Genomic DNA, 12,772 nt, shown 5'->3' on the forward strand with positions numbered 1-12,772 from the left:
CCTCTATATGAATTGATAAAGAGTAATCAGTCAAAGTTAGTCTGGACTGGAGAAGCACGAAACGCCTTTAAACAACTTAAACGAGAATTGATGCAAGCTCCGGCTTTGGGATTACCGGATCTTTTGAAACCCTTTTGGTTGTTTTCTCATGAGAGACAAGGGATAGCTTTGGGAGTACTAGCACAACGATTGGGTCCCTATAAACGAGCAGTAGCTTACTTCTCTAAACAATTAGATGAAGTAAGTAAAGGATGGCCCGGATGCCTTCGAGCTGTTGCAGCTGTTGTTATCAATATACAAGAAGCTCGGAAGTTTACAATGGGACAGAAAATGACAGTGTTAGTCTCCCATACGGTCTCAACAGTTTTGGAACAAAAAGGAAACCATTGGCTTTCACCACAGAGATTTTTAAAATATCAAGCAATATTAGTAGAACAAGATGATGTGGAAATTGTGGTCACTAACGTCGTAAATCCAGCTTCTTTCCTTAGCGGAACTCTGGATGAACCTATAACTCATGATTGTATAGAAAAAATGGAGACTGTGTATTCTAGTCGACCCGATCTTAAGGAAGAACCTTTAGAAGATGCTGATGAATCTTGGTATACTGATGGGAGCAGCTTTGTAAAACAAGGACAACGTAAGGCAGGGTACGCCATTACAACCACTCAACAGGTAATCAAGTCCAAACCATTACCCCCTGGGATGTCCACCCAGAAAGCAGAGATAATTGCTCTTACACGAGACCTGGAACTAGCAGCAGGAAGGAAAATAAATATTTGGACAGACTCTAAATATGCATTTAACTTCTTCACTGAAAGGGTTGTGAGGCATTGGAACAGGCTGCCCAGGGAAGTGGTGGAGTCACCATCCCTGGAGGTCTTTAAAAGACGTTTAGATGTAGAGCTTAGGGATATGGTTTAGTGGGGACTGCTAGCGTTAGGTCAGAGGTTGGACTCGATGATCTTGAGGTCTCTTCCAACCTAGAAATTCTGTGATTCTGTGATTTGGCGTGGTACATGCTCATGGAGCAATTTGGAAAGAACGTGAATTGTTGACTGCCCAGGGAAAACAGATAAAACATGCTGAAGAAATTTTAAGGTTGTTAGAGGCAGTAAAACAACCAGAAAAGGTAGCTATCATGCATTGTCGGGGACACCAAAAGGGGAATGCTGATTTTGAAATTGGAAATCGATTGGCAGAGGAGGAGGCTAAGTGGGCAGCTGAAATAATTGAGGTGAAGGCATTGTCTTTGGTACCAGACGGTAAAATCCAAACTATGTACAGGAACCAAAAACCAAATTATACAAAAGAAGACTTAAAATTAATTGAAGATTTGAAAAGTAAAAAGAAACCAGATGGATGGGTATATTTAAAAGATAACCGCGTGATAATACCCTCTAATTTGATATGGCCCATAGTTCTTACAGAACATAATAAAACACATTGGGGAGCTGACACATTGCATAAGAGCATGAGTCAGACATTAGTGGGACGAAATTTATACACAACAATAAAACAAGTAACTCAACAATGTAGCATCTGTTTACGTAACAACCCCAATACTAAGAATAGAATAAAATTTGGAATAATTGGTAAAGGAAATTATCCAGGACAACAGTGGCAAATTAATTTTTTCAGAACTCCCTAGAAAAGGGGGGAATCGTTATCACAGAATTTCTAGGTTGGAAGAGACCTCAAGATCATCGAGTCCAACCTCTGACCTAACGCTAGCAGTCCCCACTAAACCATATCCCTAAGCTCTACATCTAAACGTCTTTTGAAGACTTCCAGGGATGGTGACTCCACCACTTCCCTGGGCAGCCTGTTCCAATGCCTCACAACCCTTTCAGTGAAGAAGTTCTTCCTAACATCTAACCTAAAACTCCCCTGGCTCAACTTAAGCCCATTCCCCCTCGTCCTGTCACCAGGCACGTGGGAGAACAGACCAACCCCCACCTCACTACAGCCTCCTTTAAGGTATCTGTAAAGAGCGATAAGGTCGCCCCTGAGCCTCCTCTTCTCCAGGCTGAACAAGCCCAGCTCCCTCAGCCGCTCCTCATAGGACTTGTTCTCCAGGCCCCTCACCAGCTTCGTCGCCCTTCTCTGCACCCGCTCAAGCACCTCGATGTCCTTCTTGTAGCGAGGGGCCCAAAACTGAACACAGTACTCGAGGTGCGGCCTCACCAGAGCTGAGTACAGGGGGACGATCACCTCCCTAGCCCTGCTGGTCACACTGTTTCTGATACAAGCCCGGATGCCGTTGGCCTTCTTGGCCACCTGAGCACACTGCTGGCTCATATTCAGCCGACTATCCACCAATACTCCCAGGTCCTTCTCTGCATAGCAGCTCTCCAACCATTCTTCTCCCAGCCTGTAGCTCTGCTTGGGGTTATTGCGCCCCAGGTGCAGGACCCGGCACTTGGCCTTGAACTTCATGCAGTTGACCTCAGCCCATTGGTGCAGCCTATCCAGATCCTCCTGCAGAGCCTTCCTACCCTCAAGCAGATGGACACACGCACCTAACTTGGTGTCATCTGCAAACTTACTGAGGGTGCACTCAATGCCCTCGTCCAGATTATCGATGAAGATATTAAAGAGGACCGGCCCCAGCACCGAGCCCTGGGGGACGCCACTAGTGACTGGCCTCCAACTGGACTTGGCTCCATTCACCACGACTCTTTGGGCCCGGCTATCCAGCCAGTTTCTAACCCAACGAAGCGTGCGCCAGTCCAAGCCAAGAGCAGCCAGTTTCTTGAGGAGAATGCTGTGGGAGACGGTGTCAAAAGCCTTGCTGAAGTCAAGGTAGACCACATCCACAGCCTTTCCCTCGTCCACCCAGCGCGTCACTTTGTCATAGAAGGAGATCAGGTTCGTCAAGCAGGACCTGCCTTTCATAAACCCATGCTGACTGGGCCTGATAGCCTGCTTGCCCTGCAAGTGCTGCGTGATGACTCTCAGGAGGATCTGCTCCATGAGCAGATTATTTACTGGTTTTGACTGACACGTTTTCTGGATGGCCCAAAGCTTTTCCCTGTCGAACAAACAAAGCAAGAGAAGTGGTTAAAGTCTTGTTAAATGAAATAATACCACGCTACGGGATTCCAGTAGCAATGTCTTCTGATAGAGGTTCACATTTTTGTCCAAGTGGTACAACAGATAAGTAAGATTCTAAAGATAGATTGGCAACTGCATACTCCTTATAGAGCACAGGCAAGTGGACAGGTAGAAAAATGAACCATTTAATTAAACAACAAATAGCTGAAATCGGTCAAGAAGCTAATTTGTTATGGCTTCAATCCCTTCCTTTAGCATTACTTAGAATCAGAGTTAAACCTAGATTAAAAGAGAATTTGAGCCCCTTTGAAATCTTATATGGGAGGCCATATCAATTTCTATTTAGTGGAGAGGATCTAATGCAGATGGGATCAGAATATTTATATACTTATATAACTGAACTTCAGAAACAATTAAATAAAGTACATAAATTTGTGTTAGGGACCAGGGTTAGAGGGCTGGATCAACCAATCCACCCCTTTTAAGCCTGGGGAATATATATATAAAGACTTTTTTTCAGGACAACCCCTCGAGGAAAAATGGAATGGACTGTATCAAGTGTTGCTGACAACTTACACTGCTATCAAGATTAAAGAACAAGCCACTTGGATCCACTATTCCCGAGTGAAGAAGGCTCCAGGAGCTCCTTGGGAAGTAACACTAGGTGACGATGAACTGAAACTAAAGCTTAGTCGAACAAAATGAGGACATTATGGTCGTGAGTATTTGGTAATATGGTTGGCAGAAAATTTGTTCATAGAATTGTTTTGTTTTTATGGCTTATAGTTGTAATTGTGATTCAGGAAAGTGCCTCTGTGATAATAGAGAATGGAGAGTGGCCTTGAACTAAAGCCGTAACAACAGAGGATAAGAACTTTAATGGAAAGTTAGCAGTTATGGTCATCTAGCGAACAAATGGTAACTATTTATGTAAACCATCAGAATGGCAAAAATTAGGAGAAGAGTGGACACAAGATAATATATCCTTAGCTTTTAGTTGTATGCAAGCACAGTTATGGTTACAGGCAACGGCTGCCTTGATCATTAGGGAAGGAAGTGAAGGTATTTTTCCAGCTGAAGTCCGAAATGCAGTTTGGGACAACGCTAATGATTTTGAGAAGAAGTTCCAGTCCTTGTGGACCCTGGTAAATTGTACTTATGATCCCATTGTTAACATGGCTACTGCCTTCATGCTTACTATATGTAATGCCACAGTTTGTTATCCACCTGATCATTGCACTAGGATTAAACCATGAGAAGACAGTGCTCTATCCTTCGGAGCATAGAACATGGGCATGGATGGAGAATGGGAAATGGCAGTCTGTAAATCTAGAATCGTGTGTTACCGGGGAACAACAAGGATTTATTTGTGAAAGAAATACAATTGAGGCTCAGGATGTATGTTTTGACACGGAGCAAGGTATCTGTCACTTTGAAATTCATCCAAATACTAGTCAAAAGACTGTGCTTGTATATGTTGGTCAAGGGTGTGCGTGTTTAAGAACTGCTTGTGATTTTGTAGAAGTAGATAAGGAGAACATAACTCTCCATAGCAAAAATCATTCTAATTTCTGTATTTGTAACTTTGCTAGAATCGTCGGGTGTGATATTCTATATTTGGCACCAGTGGTATCCCATCAGCTGATCAAGTCTAACAAAACAATGTATCGTCAAACTAGTGAAGCAACTAGTTAAAAACAAGACACAAGTCACAACTGGTGGGATACACTCTTTGGATGGTCACCAACTGCAACTGGGATTTTGAATACATTGAGTCACCCAATTATTGTTTAATTGATATTAGTTGGTATAAGTTTAATATTGTCTTTTGTATTATTTGTTTGGAATTGAAAATTGTTACAACGAATGTCCATGTTAGCCTCCTTGACAATTGTGCATGGCAAGGTATTGAGGGGTACATATACGACTGGGAAGAAAATTTTCGTATTAAGTAAAAGAATTTACTAGATTTTCCAGAAAAGGGGGGAATGATATTGTATAACCTCACTTTAGGATAGAATAAAACTTGTGGTTAAAAGTTAGCAAGGCACAAGTGGTACAATGTTTAAGCATCTTGTTATTTGAAAACATCCCGGTATCTGTTAACCGTTAGTCAGGCTGAGACTTGAGATAACTTGAGTCAACTGTCTGTTATGTCTTGTTAACTGAGACTTCCTGTTATCTGCCGACCCTCAGTTAAACCGAAAGCCAACTCAGCATTTTTACAGCTTGGAAAACAACTGATTAGCAAAGGTGAAAAGTGCATTATGAGGAAGACCTACGGCCTTCCTCCCAAAGACCACTGCCCACATCCCAAAGACCCCGGCCCACAGTTCTTGGAAGGCTTTGCGCAAGCGCAAGTACTGATAAGCTAATTAGCATACGAAGCAAGAGTAGGCGGGGTTAGGTAATGAATATGTATAGGTGCTAATAGAATATTCATTGTTTCGCTGTATAAATACAAGATAGTTTGTCACTTCAAACATGCACGATAGGCGGAAGGATCCCCCGTGCATCCAGCGCTGCAATAAAGAATATACCACTTAAGGAAATTCGGCTTTGATCTTTAAATCAGAATATACACTTTAGGGAAGCACATATGTAGAGGATGTACCATATGTCAAAAGGTAAATATAAAGGTCTTCTGTAACCCATCTAGAGGGGGATGGGAGCCAGGGCTTTGACCTTTCCAAAGTATACAGGTAAGCTTTACTGAGTTACTTGCTTGTTCTAATTGACCACATGACTATATGGGTGTAAGCTTTACTGCAAGGGTTAAAGCAGGCCTTAGAGAGTGAGTGGGATTTTCACAGCCCCTGGCACCCCTCCTCTTCGGGGAAGGTGGAGCGAATGAATCAGACATTAAAGAAGCAATTAACTAAATTAGTGTTAGAAACCCAACTTCCTTGGGTAAAATGCTTACTCCTACAGGTTTAAACAGCACTAAGAAAGGATATAGGAATTTCACCATATGAGATGCTGTTCAGATTGCCCTATCTGGGCAGAAGGGATGATACCACAATTCAAAACAAGAGAGTTTTCTTAAGAACTGTATTCTGGGGTTGTCCTCTTCTTTGTCATCTCTCAGGACCTGTGGGTTGTTGGCTCAAACCCCACCTTTGGAATTCCCCATTCACCACCATCACCCAGGAAACCGGGTCCTGATTCGGACCTGGAAAGAGTCAACTCCGGCCTGAATGGGAAGGACAGTTACTGACCACTGAAACAGCCGTAAGAACTGCGGAATAAGGTTGGACTCACTATACTCGAGTGAAGGCATCTGTTGACGCTAGTACCTGGGAAGCTGTTCCTACAAAAGACTTGTTGGAAGTTGAAATCAAAGAGAAAAATCTCATAGTGGACTCTGAGCAGGATAAGAGCTTATAATTGTAAACTAACCTTTTATTTTCACAGGTAACTAACGAGTGTGACTTGTGATTGAGAGAAAGGACAGACCTATAGCGAATTGCAGTGCTCCCAAGGGGGGGGGTTGTTATAGTAGTAGTGTACATCTTATTTTTTTGTATTGATAATTATTTGGAAACCTAAGGTTTAAAAATAATGTCAGGGAAAAATCAATTACTAATTTTGTTTTTAGTGATTCTAGGCCTCAGAGAAGGCCTCGGTCAATTGGCAACTTGGAAAAGGCATGACCAGATAATAGCAAAAATGGGATACCCCATCAAAATATGGGTGACTGTGACAGAGGGTTATGTACCACAAGCTGTCACGTTTGATGCTTGTGAGGTGTTAGCTTGTGGAGATTTAAATGCCCAATGACAATTGAGCAGAAAGAACAAATAACTGGGAGAGACCCAACAGCCAGATTGAGAATAGCTGTATGGAAACAATCCTCTATTGCCATCAGAGAAAGGGAGAAACTCAAGGAGAAAACAGGAGAGTAAACAGGAGGCCCTCTGAAATGTGGCAGTTCAAACATTTGAGATTCAAACAGGGTATGGGGATGTGAATGCCTGGATAGAATGGGTCAAATATACTGTCCAGAGTCTCAACCGTAGCTACTGCTATGCTTGTGTCTCGGGATGACCGATTGCCCAGATAGTGCCCTTCCCATGGGGGTGAACCGAAGACTCCCAAGGGATGCGATGTATGATTGCATTGTACCAAGAAAAGACTGCCTGGGGAAATGAGGCCTGTAAGTCTCTCTTTGCTGTTTCTTGCATGATAACAATATCACAGTTCCCCCTGCATTCTCTACAGCTATAGGTAACCATACAGCTTGCCTCTCATGGCAGGGTGTGAGTGCTACCTGGCATCTGTGAGAATTTGCCTTGTGCTACCAAGGACTTGATGGGAAACTGCTCAAGACTAGAGATCCCCAGGGCAGATCTCTGGTGGTACGGTGGAGGGAAGATCTTACGGTCCACCCTACCATCTAATTGGGAAGGCACTTGTGCACTTGTTCAATTAGCTATACCCTTCACCCTGGCATTTGAAAGAGAAACATCACAAATACCCAGAAGAAGTAAAAGAGGCTTAGGAATATCATTTGATGATAGAGTATACATAGATTCTATTGGGGTACCTAGAGGAGTTCCGGATGAACATAAAGCCAGAAATCAAATTGCTGCAGGGTTTGAGTCACTGTTCTGGTGGGTAACAATCAATAAAAATGTGGATTGGATTAATTATATCTATTATAATCAGCAGAGATTCATCAATTATACCAAGGATGCGATGAGAGGAATCGCTGAACAGCTAGATGCCATCAGCAAAATGGCTTGGGAAAACAGGATAGCATTAGATATGATGCTCATGGAGAAGGTGGTGTATGCGTGATGCTGGGCAACCGTTGTTGTACTTTTATCCCTAACAATACTGCCCCAGATGGCACAGTAACAAGAGCATTGCAAGTGCTTACCACCCTAGCCAATGAACTGGCAGAAAATTTGGGAGCAGACACTTCCATCACAGGATGGTTGAAATCTTGGTTTGGTAAATGGAAAGGGATGGTAATGTCCATATTTACATCCTTGATTGTAGTAGCAGGAGTTTTGACAGCTATTGGCTGTTGTATTATCCGCTGTGTAAGGGGACTTGTCCAGCGGTTAATTGAAACTGCATTATTGAAACAAATGACCATAGATCCACCACCCTACTCAGATAAAATGATGATATTAGAGGAAATGGAGAGCAAAGAAAGTGAAGAAGAGGAAGATATTTACCAAATTACACTTTAAATAAATAAATAAGAGCTTTTGCAAAAATCAACAGTTTATAAAAAAAAAAAAAAAAAGAAAAGGGGGGAATTGTGGGAATAGAAATGTTGTTTTTGCAGAGTTACATTGTTTAGAAGGAGGGAATGTGGTACTGAGATATGCTTACAGTGATAAGAAAGTTTAGCAGGCGACCTTGTAAAATGCAGACGATCAGACTCCTTAGGACAATTAGGTGAAAATCATGGTGTCAAGTCAAGTCAGATAAGTGAAGAAACATTACCACTTCAAGCAGTAAAAATGTCAAAAGAAATTTGAAATTTAACAGGCTGGCGACTGAAGGCCATGCATTGTTTGTGAAGCATCAGATAGATTGTGAACCTGGATTACCCACTCAGTGGGGAAACAGGGGAGGGTCCTGCCATCAAAAGGTATATAAACTGTGTTTTGGAACTAGTAGATGCGCTCTCTCCTGCTTGTGGGGTGCCCACCATTGCAATCGCGAATAAATTACTACTTCACTGAGATCCTCGCCTGAGCCTAAGTTATTGGCTACAGAGTGTTTCTCACAGTTCTGCTTAGCTACAAAGAGATGTTAGCTCCTCTTTAACTATAAAACTTTCTGCTTGCTGATCCTAATGACTGTTGTTTCAAGAAACTGGCTGTGCTTAAAATTACAGGAACAGAGTGTTACAAGAAGAAAAAGGCCTTTGTGCAAGTTAAAGTGTACAGTCAGGGCACTAGAACTAAAGATTAGAAAAAAATCTTTCTGGCATGGGGGGTGGGGTGGAGAGGCATGTATTTTTTTATTATTATTTTAAAAAAAATACATTAATAATGGTTGAATGAGTTCAAAACTGTTTATTTCTTGTTTCATTTTTTGTTTATAATTAAACTTTCACATCTGTTGTTGAAATGCTAACACTTAAGTTCAAACATCACATAGTGGAAAATGACCAATTCTCAGCATTGGTACTCTACATTTTAAAAATAATCGGTATACAAACTACTAAGGAGTTTGCTTCTATTTTTAAAAGACATCTTACAAAGCATTAATGCAAAATATACTTTTGACAAAGAACGTTTATTTGGAAAGATTCAGGTTGTTCTAGTTAATTAGCAATTTACAAATATAAATAAATTTCCAACCCATTTCTAGTGCTGAGAGGCATATATGAGACCAGAACAACTATAAGAAGTTTAAGTACATTTCATTAACAATGCATCCCATTGATAAGATTATGCTTTGGGAGGTTTTTAATGCCCATAGACATGAACTGTACACACTATATATAAAACAGCAAAACAAAAAAATCAAGGTAGGCAATACCATTTTGGGACAAGCCTCTGTATAAATTATACACAGCTCAATGCAGTATTTTTATGGAAAATATATAAATACTTTTGTTTCTATGTTACAGGTCTACAATATAAATCAGATGTCAATGTCTGTTCAGTGACCTACAAACACTAGAACCTCCAAATATGTAGCACTGTATTACTAAATAAAGAAGAAAACTTAGAACAGGAAGAATAAGTCTTGAGATTTTCCTTGATCCCTTCCCTCTTCAGAATGATTAATTTACATCATCTCTTGCAATGCAGTTTGAGGGATGCTAACAGACCAATTTTGGAACAATTTTTCAAGTAAATCTATGAAATATCTGCCTTCGGCCCCTAAGACATTGCATCTTGTGTTGAAAACTTATTCCGTAGCAAAATGGCATGTTACACTTTTTGGCATGAATTACATTTTTCAAATTAAATAGCTAATTTTATAAAGTAATTCAAGCAAAATGTGCAGTTTTTGCATACTGTGACACTGCTATCCATGTTCCAAAAATCGTCCAAAGAAAATCCACATTCTTCACTGAACATGCAAATCTGTTTGAAAATAACTATCTAGGGAACCAGAATCGAGTTAAACAAACAAAAAAACAACAAGGCAAATAGGGGCTTCTAGCAACATGCAAAGATGTTTTCTAGCATGTTCCCAAAGATCTTTTACAGTTTGCAGATTTTACTCTCACCTAACATATATCTGTATAAACTACATGATAGTAGAAGTGTAATAATAATAATAATAAAAAGTTAGAGGACCTGCTTTAAACAGGCTCCACAGAGAAGCACCACGTAACAGACCTTCTGTACAGCCCTGCCGGAGGTGAGCAGAAAGCTTGGAAGTACTTCAAAGCCTGGCAAGAATTCCTCTACTGAGACTCCTCTGCTTGAGCTCACACTCACTCCAGAGGTAACACAAGCATGCTGAAGTCCAAAAATCCAAATACCAAGACCAGAACATAGACTAAGAAGCAGCAACAACTCTTTCATCTCTGAGAAGTGGAGAGAAACAGCACCTCCAAGGAAAAAAAATATCAGAACCTTTTAGTTAGATCTTTGCCCTTTAGAAAGGGTTTGCTCTTTCCACTGACTGTAAAAGGAGACCAAGAAAGTAAGCCAGATAATTTAGTGGCTAAATTCCACTGGTTTCATGGCCAGGCTCTCCTTCCCACAAGGGCTTTCACCTCAGACATGAGTATTTTCTATGTTATCATGTTTAATCAATCAGGAGTTTTCTTTGCCACAGCAAACTAAATTTGTAAATAGTGTCCAATGAGTCCTATCTGTTTTACCATTTGTTCGACTGTATGACAAACCACTAGGGTTAGAAAAAATATGAAGCGGATGGTCTGTCAGCTTCCCTTCCTACCCTTTCTAGGAAAAGTGGAAGGATCCTTTATTAAGTTTAATATATCCACAATTTTTATTTACCAAAGTTATTATTTACCAAGCTAGTATTTTAGAAAACATAAGATGGAGAATCTTTCAAAAGTATATTGACATTGCTTTTGCTTACCTTTTTATAATGAGGTCTTCCTATTACATTTTCTACTTTAAGTGCTATGTATTAAACTGGTAACAAATGAACAAGGGTGTTTTATTTAAATACAGGTGATAAAAACTTGTTTATTTTGCTTTAACTGCAGAAAAATAACATGGAGTTGTTTGATGTAACCCTATCTAGTTATTAAAACAAGTCTCTTATACTATAGCCTAACTGAGGTAGTATTTGAAACTACTATGTAAGATATGCCCGCCCCATTTTTGAGAAAACTACATTATTTCCTCTGGAGTTTATACCACTATTTGGTCTACTGTGATTGACATTTTGGTTTTACAGAAGCATTTATTTCTTATGACCAGAGAAGTCCAATAGTTACTGGTGTGGTACGTTTTCAGAACATTTCAACGTCTTGATGCATAGATATATTATTTGTGTCACTGACCAGTTTCTCTTTGTTCCTTCTTTCAGTGGGAACTCATGAAAAGACAATTGACTTAAGTATTACTCTGACAATTATAAAAAATGGTAAAAGTGAACGGATAAAAAAACATTCTACTTAGTACAGTCCAGCTGAATTATTCACCTATATCAAAATCAAAGGGTAACCCCTTCTATTACAGGCATTCTAACAAAGGTGGCCATGCTATTGTATATATAAATTTGCATATATTTATATTACCTTTGTATAAAGGCTTCTGAATCTTCAGATGCATGATAAAAGTGATGGGAACCCTTACTTTTTTCCATTAAGCTTGTACTCATTACTTTAGAAACCTCACTAGTAATGTGATAGAGGCAACCATTTTATTTATTAACAATCACTGTATCATGTAACTTTTGCAACAAGTCTCAAATACCAATATAAAATTATAAGTTCTTCTGCTTCAAAATTTGGTAATTACGGTTTTTCACTACAATTATTAGTACTATCTCATGCTTAAGCACTCATCCACTGAAAATTCAATCAAACCTTTGTTTTTATAAAAGGCTGTTTCCATGGAACTCTGAAAATTGCTCATATTATATCTTCTCACAAAAGCAGTAATGATTAAATGTCTTCAAGTTTATTTTATACGACATTAATTTATCTGATACAAAACATGCTTGTTAAAGGCTTTTAGTTAAGAATAAGACCAACATTCATATTATATGAGCATGTGCATAGAAACTGCAAACATGCATATCATTCAGGGAAAACTTGATTTCGGCATTTTAAGTATAAATTATTTGTTATTTTAAAATCAAACTGTAGTAAAAATCCATAACTGGTTCAGATAAGATATGTATATGTAAATGTAATGAAATGGATGAGTCTGCTAATAAAATGACTTACAACTACAGCAATATTAAAATAACTTTAAAGAAATCTCAGATTCACAGAAGCTTGTTTTTCTGTCTGAAGTTACAAGCCCCCCCCCCCAAGTAGTGTTATAAACAGTATAAAAAACAACAGAGAAGGGCTAACATTAATCCCCTGGTGTCCATGATCACAGTACAGCTTCCATTTGCTGGCAACAGAATGCACCCATGTACCCTCATCTCACCGGCTCCTGGTATCCAGAAGTTAAAAGCAAAAAAAAAAAGCAAGGCATCATTCTGCTTCTCTGGAACAGAATTAGAAGTCAATCATAAAAAAAATTTCCACGTGTTGTCGTTTTATATTTATTATTACTTTTTAAATTTATGGTAAAAA

The sequence above is a fragment of the Netta rufina genome (genome assembly GCF_964035555.1).
Source record: "Netta rufina genome assembly, chromosome: W".
Taxonomy (NCBI): domain Eukaryota; kingdom Metazoa; phylum Chordata; class Aves; order Anseriformes; family Anatidae; genus Netta; species Netta rufina.